The sequence below is a fragment of the Schistocerca cancellata genome, chromosome 1 (assembly GCF_023864275.1).
Source record: "Schistocerca cancellata isolate TAMUIC-IGC-003103 chromosome 1, iqSchCanc2.1, whole genome shotgun sequence".
NCBI lineage: Eukaryota > Metazoa > Arthropoda > Insecta > Orthoptera > Acrididae > Schistocerca > Schistocerca cancellata.
Window position 1 is genome coordinate 994,949,192 of NC_064626.1, and position 24,129 is coordinate 994,973,320.

A 24,129-nucleotide genomic window follows, 5' to 3' on the forward strand; every position below is an offset into this window, starting at 1 on the left:
CGCCCAGCAGGTCTAGTCGATTCTCCAGTATCTCTATAACGATTTCCCCACCGCCGCGCATTGAGCTCAGGAACGCTATACGGTGCTCCAACCTCCGACCCCGCCAAATTCCCTTCCTTCAAAGGTGCAGTGCCACCGTCACGAATAATCAGTTGGTGATAACGCGCGGCAAACAAATAATGTGCTTCGACTGAAAGCGATATGCCGCAGGTATTTGACGTTGCTAGTGTACTGTCATTGGCTCTTATAGAATAAATGATGCGGTCGCAGACCTAACTCGCTGCGACAGTGTGTCAGACTCTTACCGAGTAACATCAACGAAACTGTGTGAATAATTTTATCGTATTAAGAAAAACAGAGGTACTGAATTTCAGTTTTAAACTTCAGAGAACTGAGAGTCTCAGTGATTTACAACTAAAATTTCGTCGCAATTTCTGTGGGAAACTAGTTGTACTGAATCGAAATGTGTTTCCTACAGTACAATGGAGAGCTTCATAGACAACGAATTGTTGAGCCAGGAGAATGTGTCTCTTATGAAGAAAAAAGAAAAAGAAGTTAAATTGGATTTCGAACTTGGGACGCTTTAGATATAACGTCTGCACGTTGCTTACTGAGTTACAGTGACAAATTAAGAAAGTTATATTATTCAGTTAACAAGCGGTATATCTATACACAATACCGGCATATTCTACACCTTCGGAAAAAAATCGCAGCACCAAGAAGGAGTTGTGCAACATAAAATGGAAATTGGTAGGCGTATTTCTACATCTGAAAGATGTCTGTTGAAGTTCCGCTGAAAGAAGGTGGATGTTACTTCTGCGACATCGAAGAAGCACTTGACAGGAATGCAACCACTGTACATGATTGCTGGCACCTGTGGTCATTAGAATGTACGGCCGAAGAAGACCGGGCTCCCGACGGTCACGTGGCTCTAACGAGAGGGAAGACCATCATGTTCGGCCTATGGCACTGTCGCATCATACTATATCAGCAGCAGCAATTTCGAGCAGCAGTAAGCGCTACAGTGACACACCAAACTACTACAAACCGGATACTTCCAGGGCAGCTCCGTGCATTCCACCGACCCTAAACCATCACCATTTGGGCAATCAGTGCCATCAAGCGAAAGCTCTTTGGAGGCCGAGGAGGAAGTCTGCTGCGTTTTCTGATGAAAGCTGGTTCTGCTCCGGTGCCAGTCATGGCCCTGTGTTGGATAGGAGGAGGACAGTTGGAGACCTGCAGCAAACTTGTCAGCGTCTTAGACACACTGAACCTACACCTGTAGTTATGGTTTGATGTGCGATTTCGTATGACAGTAGGAGAACTCTTGTTGTCTCACACACCCTGACTACAAAATTGTATGCCAGTATGGTGATTCGACCTGTTGAGTTTTCATTCATGAACAACATTCCAGGGTGTGTTTTCCAACAGGATAACGCTCGCCCACAAACCCCTGTTTTAGCCCAACACGCTCTACAGAGTGTCGACATGTTTCCTTGGCCTGATCGCTAACCAGATCTGTCTCCAGTCGATCACACCCGACGACAAGTCGACAACTTCAGCGACATCCACAAACAGCATCAACCCTCCCTGTAGCAACTAACCAACTGCAACAGGCATGGACTTCCATTCCGCAAACTGACATCCGACACCTGCACAATCTAATGCATGCAAGTTAGCATGCTTGCATTCAACTTTCTGGTTGTTACACCGGTTATTAACGTACCAGAGTGTTATATTTCAGAAAAGCTTTTGTGCTTTCTTAGAAAAGATCTGGTATACTGAGCAGAGCTCTGCAACATCCATGTACTAATTTATATTTACGTGACAAACCCTATTTCTAGGGATATATTTTAATTTTGACAAATGGATCTATGCCGACATTTGTAAAAACGGCGATGGTACATTAGTCCATACTAATGTAAAATTGCCACCTTCTGAAGAAGACAAATTTAAATTTGTTGAAACCTAGGTAAAGAATTCTTTATCCATTGCAACTGGTCGGCTGTTTATAATTTTATTACGTGGAACCGTTGCTGTTGTGCAGCTATGTTTAAAATACTGAAGTAATATTTCCTTGTCTGCATGTTCCCGAAATAAACAGAAAACTATCGGATGTTGCATTTCATTCACGTCAGGTCTGTACCGAACTTTGCCTGCGGTTGTTACACCGTGAAGAGTATATTCCAAAGCTGGTGCAACTGCTGAGTAACGAGGTTCCAGATTGCCGGGTACGATTTTGTGAATGGTTTCTAAAGATAGCTACATGTGAGCCCCAATTTATGGGTACCATTGTTTGGTCGGATGTAGCACAAAAAAGATGAATTTGAAATTGGGCATAATTGTGTCTACTGAACTGAAGATAATACACATGTTACTGCTCAAAAGACTGCGCAATTTCCTGGTGTGAACGTGTGGTTTGTCTCCTAGGCGACTCACTGGGCCCTTCCGTTTTGAAGGTTCTGTAACTAGAGAAAAGTAACTAACAGTGCTTGATGGTTCCGTTTTCTCTATCATTCTTCCAGTTCACTTTAATTACTGGTTTTATTACCCATAAGAAAGCGCTACTCCGACAGCGCCCCTCCGCACTATGAAGTGATGTTCGGCCATTTTTGGATCAAAATCCACCAGGCCAGCGGACACGACGCCGCGGATCGGCCGAGTTTCATGCACCCCCTCCAGACCTTATGGACTTCGATTTGCTTCTTACAAGGCTCAGTAAAGATGTGGTGCACCGTCATATACCGCGTAAAGTGGACACACTTTGGGATGAAATTCAAGCGGTGTGTGCAGAAATCGAATTCGACATTTTTGTGCAAAATATGGAATAAATCGTGACGTACTCAGAAATGTATCGCATTTGAAGACCACCATTTTGAACGTTTACTTTAATCATGATCTGTAATATTTATTTTGATCAGAAAGTAAACTTATTTTTTTGGATTGGATTATAGCCTTACTTTTCCCCGAAATTTATCCTTGTTGATTGCCAAATAAACTTCCTGTGACAGTTCTAAGAGTGTATACATCTGTCTGACACACCCTGTAAATACTGAAAGTCGTTTGTCCAGTTGCATTTTCATTTTTTCCTACAATGTTTTTGCTTTATGAATGCCAAGCTCTTTCAGCTATCTCTTCGTATATACGACGGCGCATGTTTGATCTTTGGTGGCCTGTGAAAGCCGTCAGCCAATGAGAAACGTTTGCGGCTGTCGAGCTATTAGACAATGTTCATAGTGTGTTCAAAAGTATCCGGAAACCACCCAAAACATACGTTTTTCATATTAGGTGCATTGTGCTGCCACCTACTGCCAGGCACTCCATATCAGCGACCTCAGCGAGTCATTAGACGTGAGAAAGCAGAATGTGGCGCTCCGCGGAACTCACGGACTTCGAACGTGATTAGGTGGTTGGATGTTACTCGTATCATACGTCTGTACGCGAGATTTCCACACTCCTCAACATCCCTACGTCCACTGTTTCCGATTTGATAGTGAAGTGGAAACGTGAAGGGAGGTGAGAAAACTTGGATTTCATGGTCGAGCGGCTGCTCATAAGCCACACATCAGGCCGGTAAATGCCAAACGATGCCTCGCTTGGTGTAAGTAGAGTAAACATTGGACGATTCAACAGTGGGAAAACACAATATGACGATCCGATGGCAGGATGTGGGTGTAGCGAATGCCCGGTGAACGTCATTTGGCAGCGTATGTAGTGCCAAAAGTAAAAGTTGGAGGCGGTGGTGTTATGGCGTGGTCCTGTTTTTCATGGAGGGGGCTTGCACCCCTTGTTATTTGGCGTGCACTATCACAGCACAGGCCTACACTGATGTTTTAAGCACCTTCTTGCGTAATACTATTTTGTCTAAAACTGACATGGTGAGACCCACTTTGAAGAGCAATTCGGGGATGGCGATTGCGTCTTTCAACACGTTCAAGCACCTGTCCATAATGCACGGCCTGTGGCGGAGTGGTTACACGAAAATAACATCCCTGTAATGGGCTGGCCTGAATTGTATAGAACACCTTTGGGATTTTTTGGAACGCTAACTTCGTGCCAGGCCTCACCGACCGACATCGATACCTCTCCTCTGTGCAGCACTCAGTGAAGAATGGGCTGCCATTCCCCAAGAAAGCTTCCAGCGCCTGCTTGAACGTATGCCTGCGAGAGTGGAAGCTGTCATCGAGGCTAAGGGTGACCCATCACCGTACTAAATTCCAGCATTACCGATGGAGGGCGCCACGAACTTGGTAAGTCATTTCCAGTCGGGTGTCTGGATATTTTTGATCACATCGTGTAGTTCGAATGGGGCTACACCATTCTGGTTTGTTATGTTCTACTTTCTGCTTTGTCTGGTGTGTTCTGTGGCTGACGCATGCTGGTTTGCAGTGCTGGAATGTTGAAGATTCTGGGTAAGATCTTTACAATTACTTGCCGTTTTGAACAATAGGCGATGCGTCTGTTATTTCAACCGTGTGGTCCGAATAATCAGACAGTTACTTTTAAATCAGCCCGTTGAGAGAACTTGCAGTATTTTATAGGGTGACACAAAAATCCGTTAACATTTGAAAATTTAATACGTCAAGGAATAATGAACGTAGTGAATCAATAATTAGCATGATAACTGATTTTTAGCAAAGACAATGTTCTTCATGAGAAATGCCCAAAATTTCGGCCGTCATTCATCAATAATACCTGTAGTCGAGGGACAATTTTGTGACACCTGGTGCAACGTGCGACTTCACGAGCGCTGACTTCACCATGCGGAGACGAAACTGCTAAAGTCTCCATTCCTTCCTGAACTTTGCGAGCAACAGTAGCACTTGTGTCTGGTCACGCATTATGGGGCCGATCGTCCAAACAACCCGTGGCTTCGAACTCCGTGATCATTTTACTCATAGCGAGAATTAACACAACAATTTCGTCTGTTCGAACACCCTTCTTAAGGTGATACTATAGTAAAGGTGCAGTAGCGGATTCTCCAGTTTGATAGTATAGTTTCACCAACAATACTTATTCTGGTAGAGTCAACATGCTACGATTGCTAGCGCATGACTCCCTCTCTCACTACAGCTCATTTTACACGTGATTTCCATGCGGCGTTACTGACGTCTTCCTGTTCAAAGCTATTTGTTGGTCGGTTTTTGCACTTACTTTTAATTTCAATAACATCCCATTTCATTTCAGGCATGTGTGTCAAGTTTTACCTCTCAACTGGCATTATTTCGTGAATCAGTGCATTTTCAAATGTTAACGGACTTTTGGATAACCCAGTATAATGTGAAAGTTGCTCACTTTTTATGAAATGGGAGCTGATTATAGGATCTTCTCAATCTGTTGTGTTGTAGATACAAACTTATCATCCTGTTCTGCATGTTTTATTGTTTTGTGGGATTCGTGTTCTGAGGACACATAATTTCGTTACCTTTTTCCAGAATCTGACTTCATATTACCTACAATGAGAACCTAGGCGGTCTGTGTGATTTGTCTGCACTGTTTTGAGATAAACACAAAAATGTAACATTTCTATGATTTATTTCGCACAACCTAAGTCATTTCTTCATTATCGCGCAACAACAATTCCATGTTGTTTTGCTGCCATCTTGTCCACTCTGTTGCTCAGACTTCGTCATATCAATGAACAATCTTGGTACGAATAATTACATGATTCAGTCGTACACTAATATTGCAGCCCATTAATAATAAATTCTCCGTTCTTGGCATGAATCCCATTGCAGGTGAAGGAAGGTAGGCCACCGGACGTTGTTATGGAATGATGATTTTTTTGCAAGACCATGAATTGTGTTTCGGCGTAATATTAACATATTTTGAGGAAAACATGTTAGTGAGGGAGTCTCTATTTTCAATAATATTATTTATGATTTATTTACACGTCAAGTTCCATAGGACCAAATTGAGGAGCAAATCTCCAAGGTCATGGAACGTGTCAGTACATGAAATTACAACGTAAAGGTAATGACAGATAAAAATGAAATGTCTGTGAACCCAAAAAAATCAAGCCATAAGTTTAAGTAAACGCAGTCAACAATACAACATAAGAATCAGCTCAATTTTTCAAGGAACTCCTCGACAGAATAGAAGGAGTGACCCATGAGGAAACTCATCAGTTTCGATTTGAAAGCACGTGGATTACTGCTAAGATTTTTGAATTCTTGTGGGAGCTTACTGAAAATGGATGCAGCAGTACACTGCACACCTTTCTGCACAAGAGTTAAGGAAATCCTATCCAAATGCAGGTTTGATTTCTGACGATTATTAACTGAGTGAATGCTGCTTATTCTTGTGAATAAGCTGATTTTGTTAATAAGAAGTGACAGTAAAGAATATATACATTTAGAGGTCAGTGTCAAAATAGCCAGACTAGTGAACAGGGCTCGACAAGAGGTTCGCAAACTTACACCACTTATTACCCGAACTGCCCGTCTCTGAGCCAAAAATATCCCTTCAGAATGGGAACAGTTACTCCAGAATATAATACCATACGACATAAGAGAATGAAAATAAGCAAAGTAGACTAACTTTCGTGTTTAACGATCACTTTCTTCAGATACTGTTCGAATAGTAAAAGTATATATGTGGAGACTTTGTCTTAAATTACGTTCGTTTATGAGTGATTTGAAGCTCTAAACTAATTATTCTTCTCAAGTCTAAATTCAGTGGTCACAGGTAGGGGCAAACAGCTTTAGTTATAAGCTGAAAGTATTAACATTAGATAGCTTTTGGATAGGTTCCTGATGAGTGATTACTTACTGCTTGATATCTGGATGCGTTGCTATGCATATTCATCTACGTTGCGCATGCAATAAATGAATATGCGTGTTGTGTGACTATTTCGTTATTCATCTGTGGTCACATCGCGTTTAAAATTATGTATACACTTCGATGACAAAAGTTGTGGGATAGCGATATGCACAATACAGATGGCGGTAGCATCGAGTACACATGATATAAAAGGGCAGCGAATTGGCAGAGTTGTCATTTGTACACAGGTGATTCATGTTTTCGAGGGGATTATGGCCGCACGACGTGATTTAACACACTTTGAATGCGGAATGGTAGTAGGACGCGGACGCATTGGACATTCCATTTCGGAAATATTCTGAGATCCGCAGTCTCAAGAATGTGCCGATAGTATCACAATGCAAGCATACCTTTCACCACGGACAACACAATGACCGACGGCCTTCACTTAACGACTGAGAGCAGCAGCGTTTACGTAGAGTTGTCAGTACTAACAAACAAGCAACTCTGCAGATAAAAGTGTGGAACATACGACGAACGTATCTGTTAGGACCATGCGGCGGAATCTGGCGTTAGTGGGCTACGGCAACAGAACACTAACGCGAGTGCCTTTGCATTGCACGACATCGCCTACAGCGCCTCTCCTGGGCTCATTACCACACCAGTTGGATCCTAGGCGATTGGACAATTGCGGCCTGGTGAAGTGAGTTCCGATTTCAGTTGGTAAGAGCCGATGGTAGGGTTCGAATGTGGCGCAGATCCCCAAAGCCATGGATCGATGTTGTCAATAAGGCACTGTGCAAGCTGTTGGTGGCTCATGTACAGTGTGGGATATGCTCACGTGGTCCAACTGAACCGACAAGTGACCATTTGCAGCCATTCAAGAACTGCATGTTCTAAAACAACGATGGAGCGCTGATAACCTCGGTGCTGAGCGCCCTATACATACCACCACCACCACCACCAAACAACGATGGAATCTTCATTGCTGACAATGCGCTATGTCACTGGCCCCCAATTGTTCGCGACTGGTTGAAGAACATTCTGAACATTTCGAGTTAATGATTTCGTCACCAGATCATCTGACATGAATCGCATCGAACATTTATGGGACATAATCGAGAGATCAGTTCGTGCACAAACTTTAGCAGTTACGGACCATTACAGAGGCAGCATGACTCAACATTTCTGAAGGGAACTTCCATCAACTTGTTGGACTTTGAGTCCACGTCACGTCGAGTCGACATGATATTAAGAATACCCCACGAATTTTGTTATATCAGTGTAATGGTGCTTAGCTTAATAGTTTACGGCTTTACTTGAATGATCATGGTAGTAGCTCATTCTTTTAACACGAAACACAACTTACAGTGTTCTATTGTTCGCAAAGTGATATGTGGTCAGTCGAATGAAGTTTTTTGTAATTTCATGTAGCACTGTGTATGTGATAAAGGCTACTCCATCCGAGTAAGAACGGTTAGACTCTCCTGCTAAATGAAATATAAAACATGCGTAGTAAATTCTAGAAACGATTTCTGGACATTATTTTTACTACCTCTCTCTTCCACTTTCACGGCTATATTGCCGCTACTGTCTTACAGTGTCTGCACAGTTACTTCGGCACTCGCTGCTGTCTTCCTGCTGGGGTGACGGATGTTACGGGCGGTGATGAAATTTAGAGGGGCGGCCGGCCCAGGTGGCAGCAGGTGGATGGCCGTGGACAAACCTCGGCGGCGACCCGCCGCCATTACTCTAATGAACGGCTGCGGCAATTAACGAGCGACGAGCGCCTCCGGCGGCGGCGGTAGCTCCGGCCCCCAGCCCAGCCTCGAGTAATTGTCTCCGCTGAAGACGTCGCTAAATCAAAGGGGCTTCAGCGGCGCCCACACTCGCCCTCTCGAATCTACGCCGCCAGCATCGATCGGTCACTCCCACTGGCTGCAGCCTGCAGGCAGGTGCAAGAAAAGCCTCACCTTAGCCCAGTGTACCGACAAAATTCCAAATGCACCCCTGGATATATTGATAACGTAAATGACCCTTGACATGTAATTTGAGAATATTATATTCGAACAGTTTCGATAAAGTTCTCCCATCACTCTCAGTTTTGTCTCCAGCCTTAGCAGTTACATATTTCTTCAACTAGAATTTTTTTTAAATTTTGCTTCGGTTTCTGTATCTAGGCCTATAAAAAATTCCTATGGAAACCTTATTGAAATAGCATAATATGTTATCTTTGGCTGAGGAACTGTGGAGCGGAGGGTAAATAATCCAATGGTCCGTGTTTTTTGTTACGTCAGCATGAAACGACACTTAAATTGTCTGTGCGTGCTTTACATCTACCTTCGTCGTTTACGGGAGTCTGAAAACTATTTTTACGGTCCGCTAGAAACTGATGCAGAACATACTGACCATAATTTCCTGTCTGCAAATCCACGTTACTACTTTTGCTCACTGAAAAAAATTTTCCTACTTTCTGTTTACTCAGTAGGATCAGGAGGTGAAAGCACTAGCCCAGGAGGAAACTCGGAAGAGGAATCCACCATTGCTTTATGCAATGCATCGGGACCTAGGGTTCTGGGGAGTCCCAACATCTGCATTAAGGATGAGTCGGAGCATCCTAAATATCCTTCTAAACTCAAGTTCAAAAGGAAAATTCTTTGCTGGCACCTTGAACATAAACTCTTTACTAAAAATTCGTAAACAAAAAGAACTTGAAATTCTCTTTGATAAGCATGAAATACAAATTTTAGCAGTTCAAGAAACAAGATTTTTGGATGGAAATGCTACACAAATCAAAAACATAGAATTTTTAAGGGTAAACCAGCAATAAAAATCATGAAAGGCATACCAATACTTGGTACTGCTTTTCTATGTTCATAAAAATCTAGTAGATAACATTAGAGATATCAAATCCAGTTCAGAAAGACTATCCCTTCTCACAGTTAAATGTAAAAATAAACATTATGCCTTTGTTAATTGTCATGCTCCAATCAGTGATGACAATAAGAAAAATCCGAGTAAAGTAGGAGCATTCTGGGAACTTCTGTAAGAAGAAAGAAATAAAAATTCCAAAATCAAATGTTGTTATACTAATGGGGGATTTTAATGCACAAATATTGAGGGAAAAATCGTTTCATATAATAGTAGGATATTATCCAGCCCATAAAAGAACAAAAAAAAAGGCACAAGACTAATCAGTCTTTGTAGAACATTTCAGTTGAAGGTACTGTCGACCTTCTTCAAAAAATTACCAAGACAGGCAAAACAATGGATCTCTCCGAATCCAGTGCTAGGGGAGTCATAGTTAGATCACGTGGCTATTTCTAAATGCAATTTTAAAGAAATCATAAATGTAAAAGTAGGAAGAAACAGGGAATTTGATTCTGATAATTACCTGACTAAAGTTACACTGAAACTTCTCCCCAATAAAAACCAAAAGACACAGCAAAAATTAACTAAATATAGTATGGACAGGCTCAACATCACCAAAGAGGTAAAAAAAAAATTTCAGGAAGAAATTAAAGTATCTAAATCAGGGAAATGGGAAGAAATATCAACAGGGCAGCGAAAAATGTATTTGGAACAACCAAAATGAAGAAGAAAGCCTGGTGGGATGAAATCTGTGAAGAAGCAGTTAGAGAAAGAACAAAACAGTGAAAGACATGAAAATATTCTGGGGAGCCTAAACACCTTGATGCATTTAGAATGTAAAGGAATAAAACAGCAAGAATAATAAAGAGAGCTAAAAGATCTTTTGAGATATCACAACTTCTTGACATACGAAACAACTTTGTAAAAAATAACTCCCGGTATTTCTATCAGATGTTTAATACTGATCTAAAGCTCCAAGTATTTTCTTCACAGATGAAAATGGTAAAGTAGGCCTAAGCAACAACCAGAATTGTCAAATACTAAGAAAGTACTTTGAAAATTTATTGAACTGTGAAGAACCAAACTGTAAGCTAGAATTTCCAGACCTCCAAGAAAATACAGAAGCAGATCCACCACCCACAGTTGAAGAAATTAAAAAAAAAGCAATAAGTACCCTGGAAACAACAAAGCCAGTGGACAAGACTCTATTACAGCTGAACTTATTAAATGGTCTCAACCAAAAATTATAACTAACCTTCAGCTCATGTTTGAAGAAATATGGGAAACTGAAAAGATACCAGAAGACTGAAAAGTGCCTCTCATCCAACCCTTGCACAAGAAAGGTGATAAGCAAAATGTAAATAACTGCAGAGGTGTATCTTTGTTGCCAGTGGGTTACAAAATATTTTCAACAATACTACTAAACAAGGTAGAAGCAACAATTGATAGCCACTTGGGAGAATATCAGAGTGGATTTAGAAAGAGTAGATCCTGCTCAGAACAGATTTTCAACCTAAAGTCCATAATTCGTCACAGACTTACAAATTCCGAAGATATAGTTGTAACATTTACAATTTTAAAAAGGCATTTAACTCTGTTGACAGGGAAAGATAAAGTGATCAGAGAATTTGGCATCAAATCTAAATTAGCAAATCTTATTCGTGAAACGCACACAGACACCAAATCAAAAGTAAAGTTTCGGAGTGAAATATCGAGGGCATTCAACATAAAAACATGTGTAAGGCAAGAAGATGGCCTGTCTCCACTCCTCTTTGAATAGTAAGAGAATGGAAACAAAAAAATAAAGGAACAGAAGCTATCACCAATGAAACTGGAAACTAAAAACAAAGGTATTGAAATTCACTGTTTAGCATTTCCGGACTTCGTCATTCTTTCTGAAAACCTAAAAAATGCTGGAATACAAATCAATCTCTTAGAAGAAATAGCCAACAAAGCAGTTTAAGTATATCTGTAGAAAAAACAAAATTTATGACAAATACTAAAAATGCCCCAGAATCCCTGGCAACAGATATTGACTAGATAAAGTGGGTAAATAAATTTAAATATTTGGGATAAATTATCCAAGAAAGTGGCTTAGGAAAATTCGCTGTAGATGAAAGAGTACATAAAATGGTGAGAGCTTATGGAATAACTAGCAATGTCTTCAACCAAAGGTGCCTGTCTAAAACTTTGAAGATACAGCACTACAATACAGTAGTAAAACCAGAATGTCTCTATGCAAGTGAATGTTTAGTACTGAACCACAAATTACACAAACTTGAAAACCTGGAAAGAAGAAACATTCAAAAAACTTAGGCCACCAAAAAATAGAGAGGTATGGATATTAAGAAGGAATCAAGAAGTTTATCGCAACATAGAAAACATAAATGAAACACTACGAAAGAGGTGACTGCTATTTTTTGGACACTTATACAGAATGAACAGCAATAGGTTAATAAAACAGATTTTTAAATATCTTTGGGAAAGAAGTCAACAACAGCCTGGATTAAATAAGTTAGGAAAGATTTGGAAAGAAACAACATAAGTGAAAAATATGCAACACAAAGAGAGATTTTCAAGGGGAAAGTGTTAAAATGGGATTCCAAGGCAGGAGGGAGAAGAAGACAGGGTGAAAAGGGTCCGAGAAGAGAAAAAGGATACATACTGTAAAAATGAAAGAATACTGGAGGAAAAAGAAAGAACAACGACGAAGGGAGCATTGATGTTGTTGTGTGGTCCTTAGATGACCCAAACGAAGAAAGAAGAAAAAGCAGACATATTTATACTAGAAACAGCACTATTAACTGTTCAGAAGTGACATATACGGAAGTTCCAGTTAAAATCGTCTACCTGTCTGACTTCTAATGACCAAAAGTTAATTGCTCGCCTTAAAAGTGGAAGACTATCTCGTCACTTGCCACGCGGTTTTGTCAACATTACGGGTTGCACACGAACAGCTACTTCCATGAAATCTAAGTGATCCAGGACGGTATACAGTCCTTACGGATTCACTTCCTACTTTTTTTGCACAGCGCACACACGTTTCATTGATGCGGTCAGATTGATATCTGGATGCGAAATGTCACTAGTCACCGCCTTACTGACCGCGTTTATTTATGGGCGAAGTGGACCGCCAAATGGAACATTTGCTACCAGCGGCCCTAGGCACAGGTAGCAGCATCTAAGCGGTCCCTTTCTCTAACACTTATTAATTAATAGCTCTGTTGTTCAACAGTTTACAATGTTCCTAATTTTTATATAAGTAGAGTTAAGTTAGCTTTAGTTACTGAACAACTTTTAGCTCGAAACTTCCTGGCAGATTAAAACTGTGTGCCCGACCGAGACTCGAACTCGGGACCTTTGCCTTTCGCGGGCAAGTGCTCTACCAACTGAGCTACCGAAGCACGACTCTCGCCCGGTACTCACAGCTTTACTTCTGCCAGTACCTCGTCTCCTACCTTCCAAACTTTACAGAAGCTCTCCTGCGAACCTTGCAGAACTAGCACTCCTGAAAGAAAGGATATTGCGGAGACATGGCTTAGCCACAGCCTGGGGGATGTTTCCAGAATGAGATTTTCACTCTGCAGCGGAGTGTGCGCTGATATGAAATCTCATTCTGGAAACATCCCCCAGGCTGTGGCTAAGCCATGTCTCCGCAATATCCTTTCTTTCAGGAGTGCTAGTTCTGCAAGGTTCGCAGGAGAGCTTCTGTAAAGTTTGGAAGGTAGGAGACGAGGTACTGGCAGAAGTAAAGCTGTGAGTACCGGGCGAGAGTCGTGCTTCGGTAGCTCAGTTGGTAGAGCACTTGCCCGCGAAAGGCAAAGGTCCCGAGTTCGAGTCTCGGTCGGGCACACAGTTTTAATCTGCCAGGAAGTTTCATATCAGCGCACACTCCGCTGCAGAGTGGAAATCTCATTCTGGGAACTTTTAGCTCGACTGGATTTTAACTTTGTTAAACTTTGCCGGCTACAATTTTTAAAATGAAACCAATACTAGAACATGACCTCTAAATTGCCTCTTTAAGATACCTTGCAACTGTAGTTATTTACAAAACAGTCTTGAAACTCGGCACATCTGTATTATTGCATGAATGTAATCGACTGCTGTAATTATAACCTCCTATTACAAATACAAATAATACTTAATATATGATGAATAAGGAGGTTTTCATTTCAAATTTGGTTTTTAGTAAATAACTTGAAAACTAATAAAAGCGCCTATTGGTGTTACATAGATATGTTTTTATATCAAACTGAGGTTACAAACGAATTTTCATCTTTCTGAGGTTAATATTTAGTGCCTTCAATTTTTCGTAATAACGCCGATTTTGATCAAAATATTGCTCTGATCAGGTTTAGACTTGTAACTTGCATATTCTGACCAATTTTTAGCTTTTTAGTTTTATTATTTAACCCCTGTAATTTTTTCTTAAAATTGTATATTTTTCCTAATATACTCATTTGATGATTCTGAAACCTTACAATGTTAACATTAATACCATGAAGTCTACACTGAAGAAGTTTGGAAAAATTATTTTAGTTTTTAATTTCACTCTTAGTTTAATTTGCTGTCGTTAGTATGTTATGCACAGGCACGTTATGATGACGTGGCAGTGGGTAGTAGTAAACTGGGGTAAGGGTAAACCCCGACACACTCGCTCAGCCCTGTACATTTTACAGTGATAACAGCGCTTGTTTAACAACGGAGGCACTGGGTCCGTGATGAGCGAACAACGAGCAAGTAATTTTCAGCTACGGAGGAAATACTTCGCAGTCAAATTCTTCTTGAGTGTTTTCATTTCTTAAATGACAATTTATTGGCAAAGATTAGTGATCTTACTGTGAAGTACTATGCAGGGAGTTATTGGTTTAATATGTCGCCACTTCACGAGATATTAGCCGCTTCAGTACGCCATATGCTTACACCTTAGTGAAGCTGAATATCAAGATGCACCTTTCATTCAGTGAACGTTCACTGAGTGAGAAAATTTTAGCTGACACTACAGCAGCATCGCTATCGGCAACGCAGATGTAGACGGAAAACGGGGGCAGGAAGTCCATTCATAGATGACGAGACTAGTTGAGAGGGTAAATTCAAGCTCTCACAACTTGCGTCCATACTCACTGCAGAACATATAACGATTGTAGAAGGACTTACACACGCAAAAGAAGTGCAGGAAGAAACGACCATTATTTTATGAGGCTCACTTTCAGCACTGATGCTGTTCAAATGCTACGACGTCAACAATAGCAAAAATTATGTAGTATGTCTGATTATTAAAGTAGTGTGCGACCTTTCTCGTTTAAATAAGACGACTGTCATGTTACGGCTGGAAGCGCACGGCGGTATGATAGGAAATGAAAAAGCAGATACCCTGACCAAGGAAGCTGTGTACACTTATTCGGTGAAATATGATAAAGTACCATCGGATGATATTCTACGCAATATAAGGACTATAATCAAGGCCAGATGGAATGAAAATCTCCAGTAGTCTTACGAGAGTAAAGAGACACACAATGATGCAGTGATACCTAATCTTTCATCACGCCCTTGGATACTTAGGATACAATAGAAACTGACAATACTACGATTTCGCTTCAATCACGGGAGATTACGGCAACTTCTCTACCGCCTCAATAGGGTCACATCTGCTTCGTGTGAACGCAGCAGTGAGGAGTTAATTACTTTTCTTTGGCTTCCACAGAGGGTTTCAAAAAACTGCGAAACTATTACAGCATGTGATGATCTCTGGAAATGCCTCACCTACAAACATTAAGACCCTTTTAGCAACAGAAGACACAAAAGTCTATAAGCCCTTATACGGTTTTATAACGGAGGGTCAAATGAGAATTACTCACAGGAAATAATGTTGTTTTATCTACATACCCTATTTTTCTACGTGATCTCCATCCCGTTCTACGGTCTTTCTCCAGTGCGAAGCAAGGGCGTGTATGTCCTGCCGGTACCAACCCTTGTCCTAGTGACGGAGCCACTGCTTCACTGTGTGAATCACCTCCTCATCGTCTTCAAAATGTCTTCCATGAATGGCGTCCTTTAATGCCCCAAAAAAGTGGAACTATGCCTCGTCAGTCAATCATTCAGACCGTTGGCACTGTAACTACTGAAAAGACTACAGGCCCTCTTCATGACCATACGTTAGTCTGTCCTCTCCACAAACACGCCTGTGATGTGGTTGCTGTCTGAATCGTTGAGGTTTTCAAGAGACTCCACTGTGGCAACTTTCATGGTTACAGTAACGGTGTAGATGATTTTCCCGCAACAACAATAACAACCTTTTATTTGGCATCTGTATACTTGTCAACGAGACACATTTCTTTCCCAAGCCTGGACATAGCGCTTCTCTTTATAAAAATGTGCCAACCTGTGTATTAGCGTCGATCTATTTACACTTTTCGTCTAAGAAAGAATGGTAGCTTACATCTCGCACTTAATATCAGCTGGCGCGGAGGTTTGTTCATCAAACTGCTTCGAAATTTGAAATATTGGCCACATGAAGGATATATGGAGGAGTGGCTGCAAAATATATTATCGGCTGGAGTGTGGGATAAATTTCTTATCAACACCTGTATTTCTCAAATGGTTCAAATGGCTCTGAGCACTATGGGACTTAACATCTGAGATCATCAGTCCCCTAGAACTTAGAACTACTTAAACCTAACTAACCTAAGGACATCACACACATCCATGCCCGAGGCAGGATTCGAACCTGCGACCGTAGCGGTCGTGCGGTTCCAGACTGAAGCGCCTAGAACCGCTCGGCCACAACGGCCGGCTGTATTTCTCAGACTTATGACAAAAATTGTAGAGTTGTCGAATCCGGCATATTCCTCTCTGTTTTTTGTGGAAATAACTATGATTAAATAGGATGATTAACTGTTAAATATACTGCTGGATGCATGTGTAGTTTATCTGCGTGTTAGTGTTCTATTGTACACCCCTTCTTTTGTCCTATTTTTTCCTATCTCTATGGAGGATAACTGACGCGGCAAAGCTTGTACTGTCCATCAGTACACAGAGGAGTACGAGTAACCGCTCCAGAACGACCAAGGGTCAAATCGAAACAGCACTCGCCCCGCTGATCTGACAATATTGGCATGTACTGTACCTCAGCGGGCTAACAATTTTCTAGTTGTTAACGGAAGCAAAATACGTGTCACCATCTAACAGTTTACTTGTAAAAACAGTGGATGTTCCTCTTTACGCGAATTTAAGTAAATTTCAAATTTAGTGAAAGAAAACTGTATTACTCGTTACCTTCACTTATTATAATGAAGCAAAATAATACATGTAAAAAATTAGTGCATACTACTGAACTGGGACCTCTCATTTGTTCCTTAACGATCAGAGGCCCTCAGGCGTATAGTAAAGGAGTCGAGGGCCTGTGAGAAGGCGGTGATGTTTCAAGATTGTTGAGTGTATCAACTCAGCAATGAGTGATCCTCCGTGATTAGTAAAGTTCTTCTGCCAGTGCGTCCCAGTTGTGTCCAAGCTGCAGTATGTTGCAGTTTAGTGATCACGCCCGTGATGGCAAGAAAATACTGTACAAGAGAGTGTGGAGCTGGAGGTGGTGACAAACGTGGTTGAAGTACGACTGAACCAATAAATCCAGCCTGCTTTGTGTACGGAGAATTAGGTAACAAATAGATGCAGGCGATGTAGTAAGTGTGCACAGGTGTACGGTTATCTGTCTAGTGGTAGGGCCTGTGAGTGTTTTGAAAGTGATTTGATTGCAGCAACGACTGTATTAGTAGTTTTTCGTGGGTTAAAGCGAAGCTGGCGATTCCTGTTTAGAATGATCTGAGTGTAGCAGCTCAGGGGTTTAATCGCGTGTAATATAAAAATATCCGAGTAAATCTGTGGAGTAATACTTCCCGTAATTTGTCTCCCGCGTCGCCGCCACTAAGAAGGTGTAGCTCATTTCTAACTGAGGCCCGGTCTTGAGCGACTCACCCTTGAGTACTGATCGAGTGTTTGGCATCCCCTCCAGGTCAGAGTAAAGGAAGACATCGGAGCAGTTCAGAGACGGCCTGCTGAATCAGCAACCCGTAGTTCGATCAACACTCGAGTGTTACTGAAATGCAATGTGAAATCAAATGGGAATTACTGGGGGAAATGACGTCTTCTTTTCGAGAAACAGTGTTGAGAAAGGCTAAAGAACCGCATTTGGTACAGACTGCAGAATCATCGTACAACCGTCAACAAACATCTCGCGTAAGGACCGTGAAGACAAGAGAAATTGTGTCTCGTCCGGAAATTTTGTACAGTCATTTTTTTTCTCTCTCTCTCCGTTTGCGAGGGATTGAATGCGAATCGATTAAGTACATGTACGCCTATGTATGAGTTGTTATTAGTTCAGTTTTTATCTGTATAATCTCTACGGCATCGATACGTAGCGGGCTGACGAATATTTGTAGTTTCAGACCTGAAAATCGATTTTTAGATATTTCTAAGCATATTCTCCTGTCTTTCTTCGAGTGTCAGATAATTACGGTTTTATATCATATTTGTTACACTCCATAGTGATTAGAATACGTCGGTGACCTTTCTTCGTATACTCTCAATATTCCTGTTAATCCAACCTGAGCCGGTCGAGGTAGCCGAGCGGTTCTAGGCGCTACAATCTGGAGCCGCGCGACCGCTACGGTCACAGGTTCGAATCCTGCCTCGGGCATGGATGTGTGTGATGTCCTTAGGTTAGTTAGGTTTAAGTAGTTCTGAGTTCTAGGGGACTGATGACCTTAGAAGTTAAGTCCTATAGTGCTCAGAGCCATTTGAGCCAATCCAACCTGAGAAACTTGTATGAATAGCATACGCTTGACCAGTACTCATGTACTGGCTATAAGATCATTTTGTATGCAATCTCTTATGGAGATAAACTGCAGTAAGATATATGAAAGTGTAGAAACTCCGAAGAACTCTGGTTTCATCTATCCACGGTACTAAAAATATTGTGTGTCTAGAGCTAAAGATGACCTTTGCATTATCGATTATTTTTTGCAAACCGTATCTCTCAAATTAATTTTTTATTCATTTCTTTCCAAATTATTGAGTAATAGAATAAGTAAGACGTGTCCACTACTAACAGCTTTTTTTTAAATTTAATCCTATAGAAATTCTCTATTTTGTGGCTAAATGATTACTAGATGCGATGGTATTGCGTGCAGTAAGACATAAATAACAGATGAGTTTTCCATATCTGTCTGGTAGAGTGCTGCACCCGTAGTGACGATCGAGGTGTCGCCGGTAGGCTCTGTCAGACTCTTCATATAAACAAACATTTTGGTATTTTGGGAGGTGATGGCGTTCACTAGTCCCCAGGGCGTCCACCGCCGTCTAAAACTGGTGATTTTTTGTCGAGTTGTCGCAGGCTCCCATTCGACAAGTAGAGCTGTAGTTAAATATCGGAATAGGAGTTCTCTAATATGAAAATGATGACTGACTTGGAGGCTGACACACAGTTTCGTCTGAGATACAGCTGAAAAAGAGAATACAGCAGGTCAATATTAACGAAGGGGAATGTTCAGATGTAATACTGACATCGAGCGCTCTCCACCGAAGTATTATAGAATGCCACAATCTCTATAAGGCTATTCGCAAATGAAGCTGTTGCATATAAAAAAGTCGTGACGCTAGAAAACTGTAACTAAATGCAGAAGACCTGCTTTGGTTCAGTGCTTGGTGCAGGGGTTTGCCAGCTGACCCTCGACAAAACTGACGTAACGGATTTCGCATAAATAGTCGGAAAGACCCGTTACTGTATGGTTACACGGTTGCCGAACAGTCACTGTGAAATATCTCTACCATGTTATGCTGAGTCAGTAACAAAGTATAATTAGATTTTTATGTGATTTTTCGTACTCATATCTATTCTAATAGAAGTGACATGTAAGTCTGGCAGGTTTTCATGAATCATAAACAGTCATTTACTTCACGTGCACAATCCGGTTTTCGTGTTGATCAAAGATGTCACGTTAGCTGTGGTTCAGTAAGACAGATGACTATCGCTCAGAGTATAAAATGGCGGGCACTGACATAGGCTTCCAGGTAAAAGGGCTTAGGGAGGGAAAGAAGAACAAAGATCCGCTGGTGGAGAAAGTCGTGGACGCACTTGGGTTGTAGACGCTGTCCGAGTTTCACCTCGCCGCCGCTGCTTGGTTATCTGCGTTATACGGGACTTGCGCCAGAGAGCGAGATTTAACTATATATCCCTTTCGCCGTTATATTTTATGGATTATTGTAATCAGGTGTGTAAATTTAAGTCAGATAAGAGATAGTTAAAATCTCTTGAGCAAAGCTACTTCATAATTCACGTGATCCTCAGCCAAATGGTCATTTGTAATATTACCTTGCTCGTTTATTTCCTGACTGCTTACTCTGCAGTGTTTTACTTATATGTTTCCGTAAATTCACTGTTTCGTAAATTAGTGTGCAAGACGTTGGCTAGCGTTTCTTGGCATGTTTATTTGCGTGAATTCACATCCCGTTATTGCGGTCATTTCTCGACGGCGTATTTTGTAACATTTGAGAATTTGTTATGCAGAAATGTGCGATGTGCTCGTAACTACATGAAGTGGAAATTCTTGGTATATTGGAGATTTTGTGCACTATGTTGCGGCTAGTGAGCCCCAAGTCCTTTGTCGTGTTAGGTGGTGATTGATGACACCAGAATCCACTTTCACGAAATAAGAATGCTCTTTTACATGGAGTTGGACTTGTCGTTATTTGAGTCAGCTTCGCGGTGTCTTTGTTTTAACTGTGCGAAACTAAGGCTTTCGAACCGAGACTGTGTAGAACGTGTAGAACGTGTAGAACGTGACAGTCTGAAGGGTAGCCTTATGGTATTATCTGTATACTATGTATCGTGTAATTTCTATTGTTAATTCTATTTTTAATATGCAGACTACGTGAAAATAGACTTCTTGAGATTTTATTAGAGATTTCAGTTGTTACTGAATGCTTGTCCCGGGGCGAACAGTGTTAGAGATGTGATGAACCTGTGTGCCTTTAGTTTAACGTAATCAGAGTATAAATTTTGCTGTTTGCAAATAATGCACTCGAATTTTATTAACCTGTATTGAAGATGACTGCATACTCGTTCATCACATACCGCCCAAGTCCGCGGCTTAGATTTTTTTTCTTTTTTAATGGGCTTTCTTTCTGGAAATTAACCCTGATTTCAGCCGGAGAATTAGAATAGAGAATTAGTAAGGAATTTCCGAAATCAAATGACATAACATCTTAGTAACGTAGTGGTCAGGGCCCAGTTAGCCAGTGGCATGAATTTAGCTTTCAAAGCGTAGCACAACATAGCTTTCTTTCTGTTTTACGTCCCGGTACGAATTTCGCTGCGCTCGAGATAACAGGTGGGTGGAAATTTCTCCGCTGGTTATAATGGACTGTGAGAATATTTAAAATGTGATAAGATAATGAACAACAGCGCTGATAATGCGTTAATCTTGTGCAGTCAGAAAAATTTGTGCACGTAGTTTTCTTTAAGTAAAAATAAATTAATTCCGTTGCAGTAAAATATTCATTGTAGTTTGATGTACATTCATTATAAGTCTGTAGCGTTCGTACGAGTATATTCAATATCGCTCCGTTGCCTTTGTACATTGATTATCAGTCCGTTGCATTTATACAGTCATTATCGGTTCATTCATTCTCTACACTCAACATTAGTGAATGTGCACAATAATGAAGCACTGGTCAGCTGTGCAGAAAATCCATTTCCTTTAAATAAGAGTTTATCAGTTACAGTAATTAATTTTTTCAGGGCTTTGTTAATCTTAGAAAAGTCGCAGCCATTAAATATCTGAGATTACGAGTACCGTGCGATTTAAGATGGAATGGCCATATAAAACTAATCACAGGTAAGACAAATGTCAGGCTGATTTACTGAGGTTTTGCCTCCTCTAACTGGGGCTTAATACTGCATTGAATTTGGAAGTTTATAGCTGTCTAGGTGGTCCACTGAGGAAAACCCACGGGAACATTAGCAAATTCATTACATGTCGAAGTAGCGATGCATCTCAGTAAGATAGAGTGACAGGGACTGTTTCTGCGCCAAATAGTTTTTTTTCTAAATTAATGGAGTTTATTATATTCCTAAAACACAGCAACACGCTGCGAGTCGCTCATGTAATCTAGATGGCTATCAATCAGTGACAGAATATTATTATACTCATGATTCACATCAAATAATCTAAGTCCTAAATTCACTTAATTATTTAAAAGTTCCTACAACTTCGAATGATTCCAGCGACTGCCGGAAATTTTCTGTCCGATATTAGCTTGAATATTTATACGTTCTACAGCCCCTTAGAATTTCTCCGTTCAACAGTGTGGCAGTTACACAGCTCTGCTTCGAATACGTCTCACTTACTCATCCCACACCGCCGCGCCGCTGACTAGGAGCAAGGCCACTGCGACTGTGTGTAGCAAAACACTTGTAATGTTGTTACTTTAATTTGGTATGCTGATATCGTAAAGTTGTAACTTTAATTTTGGTATACTGAGATCGGTGCTAATAGACAATAAAAGCTGTGATCTGTCTGGGGACGTTAACCGTGGATTACTGGGCAACTGTTTCATCAGATATTTAGCAGACTAACATTAATGATAATCTTTTAATAGTCATACAAAACCGGTAAAATATATATATAAAAAGGAGAATTTAAATAAAAAGAAAGAAATCAGTTTATACTTGGAAATTTATTTTAAGATTGTTCATTGGAATTTCAGCATATTATACGTGAGTTATAACTGAGCTGGTGCCTTATTTACGATTGAAAAGAATGTGAGATTGTAATCTTACGGAACACATAAACTATGGAGCCAAGATTGGGAGACTAGATACAACACTGCATTCATAAAATAACACACGAAGAACATTGAAACATAAGCAAGAAGAAATTAACCACAACCAACAGATTCAGTTTTTACCCAAAGAAATTACGTTCATACCACAATCCTGTCCGTCATGTAATTACCACACACTGGTATACTAAATTCATATTAACTCTTTGTGAAGTCTTCGCAAAAAGAATAGCTGAGGGCTACTTTGATGATTACACCACATGCTCCACGTGGTCAACTTGGTTTACACAAAGCGTACAACTCCACAATAATTTTGATAATTAAAATACATTAGATCGAAAAGCACTTGACAAAAGAAAAACCTTGAACTGGTTACTAACGTCTTACTATTAACCTGATGGGTCAAACAGTTATATAAGCACGTGGTAGTGGTCTCGCAAAGTACACCCCACGTGAGCTGAACATAAAGAAAAGTTGCTATATTGAAAATATAGTCAAGACGAGACGTTATAATCACACAAACATTCGCATTTAAGATTGATGAACTTAGTTAGAGTTACTGATCAACACGTGGTTCCACTTTACTCACAAAGTAGTAACAAAGCAACTACCGCAAAATAATCTGAATTTAACACGAGAATTACACTCCGCTGCACTTTAAGATAGCATTAGATATTTTAGAGCTAAACCTGAAATCAAGGTGATTAAATTTTCAGTTAGGCTGAACTTAAGAAATCCATTGTCCTACGGACTTAACAGACACGCGCTTAGCCGGAGATCTTACCACTTCAGACGCTCGCCACGGCCACACAGCAACTGCCTACTGCCGAGCGTGCTTCCTGAGAGCGGCTCTCAAAGACCAACGGAAGTGGCCAGAGGGGCAGCTTCCTATACCAACATGACAACGGACGGACAGGACCATACTAAGGATAGAAACCTCTTTGCTTTTAGGAAGCGTAGCTACCTGTTCCGACGTTGGTCCTACTGTTCTCTAGCAGACAGCCTTGTCTGCTACCCTCAAGCATGCAACTAGAAATACTTATACTCATTCATCCTCTCACACAAAAGGGAAGGGGGATGACAGTATCTTATCATATACAGTATATAAAAGAAAGCGGATGTAGGTTCCGTATGAGGCTGTGTGACATGAATTACATATAAGAATTACATATAAACTGTGCTTTAAAGTGTAGTAGTGTTACAGATCGTTCTTGTTTATGTGTAAAAGTAACACGTTCCACTGCTCAGTCTCCTCCCAGATAGTCCGAAACGCCACAGCACATTTAGAAGAGGAATTTATTCCATAAATGGCAACAGATTTAAGAAATTAAACATGAAAGGAATCCAACAGAGACCTTTCACACTGAGTCCTGAGAGTAAGAATGTGTGCAGTCCCTCCTCGCCTGCACTTGCGTAGTGACCATCACAAAATGTTCTACTGTCACCTCTGCGAAAAGGGCTGGTTTGGTATTGTGAGATTCATAGTTTGCTGGTCTGCAGTCTTGGGCATACGTCTGGATACGATCACCAGTTGACATGGATCCATCTTTGGTACAGCATACAGAATCGTTTTAAGGGTGGCGGTGTGGGTCAGTGGGAAAAAGGCAAGCCGTGGCAAGCCGTGCAAGGAATACCTGTGCGACGTTCATGGAGGAGGCG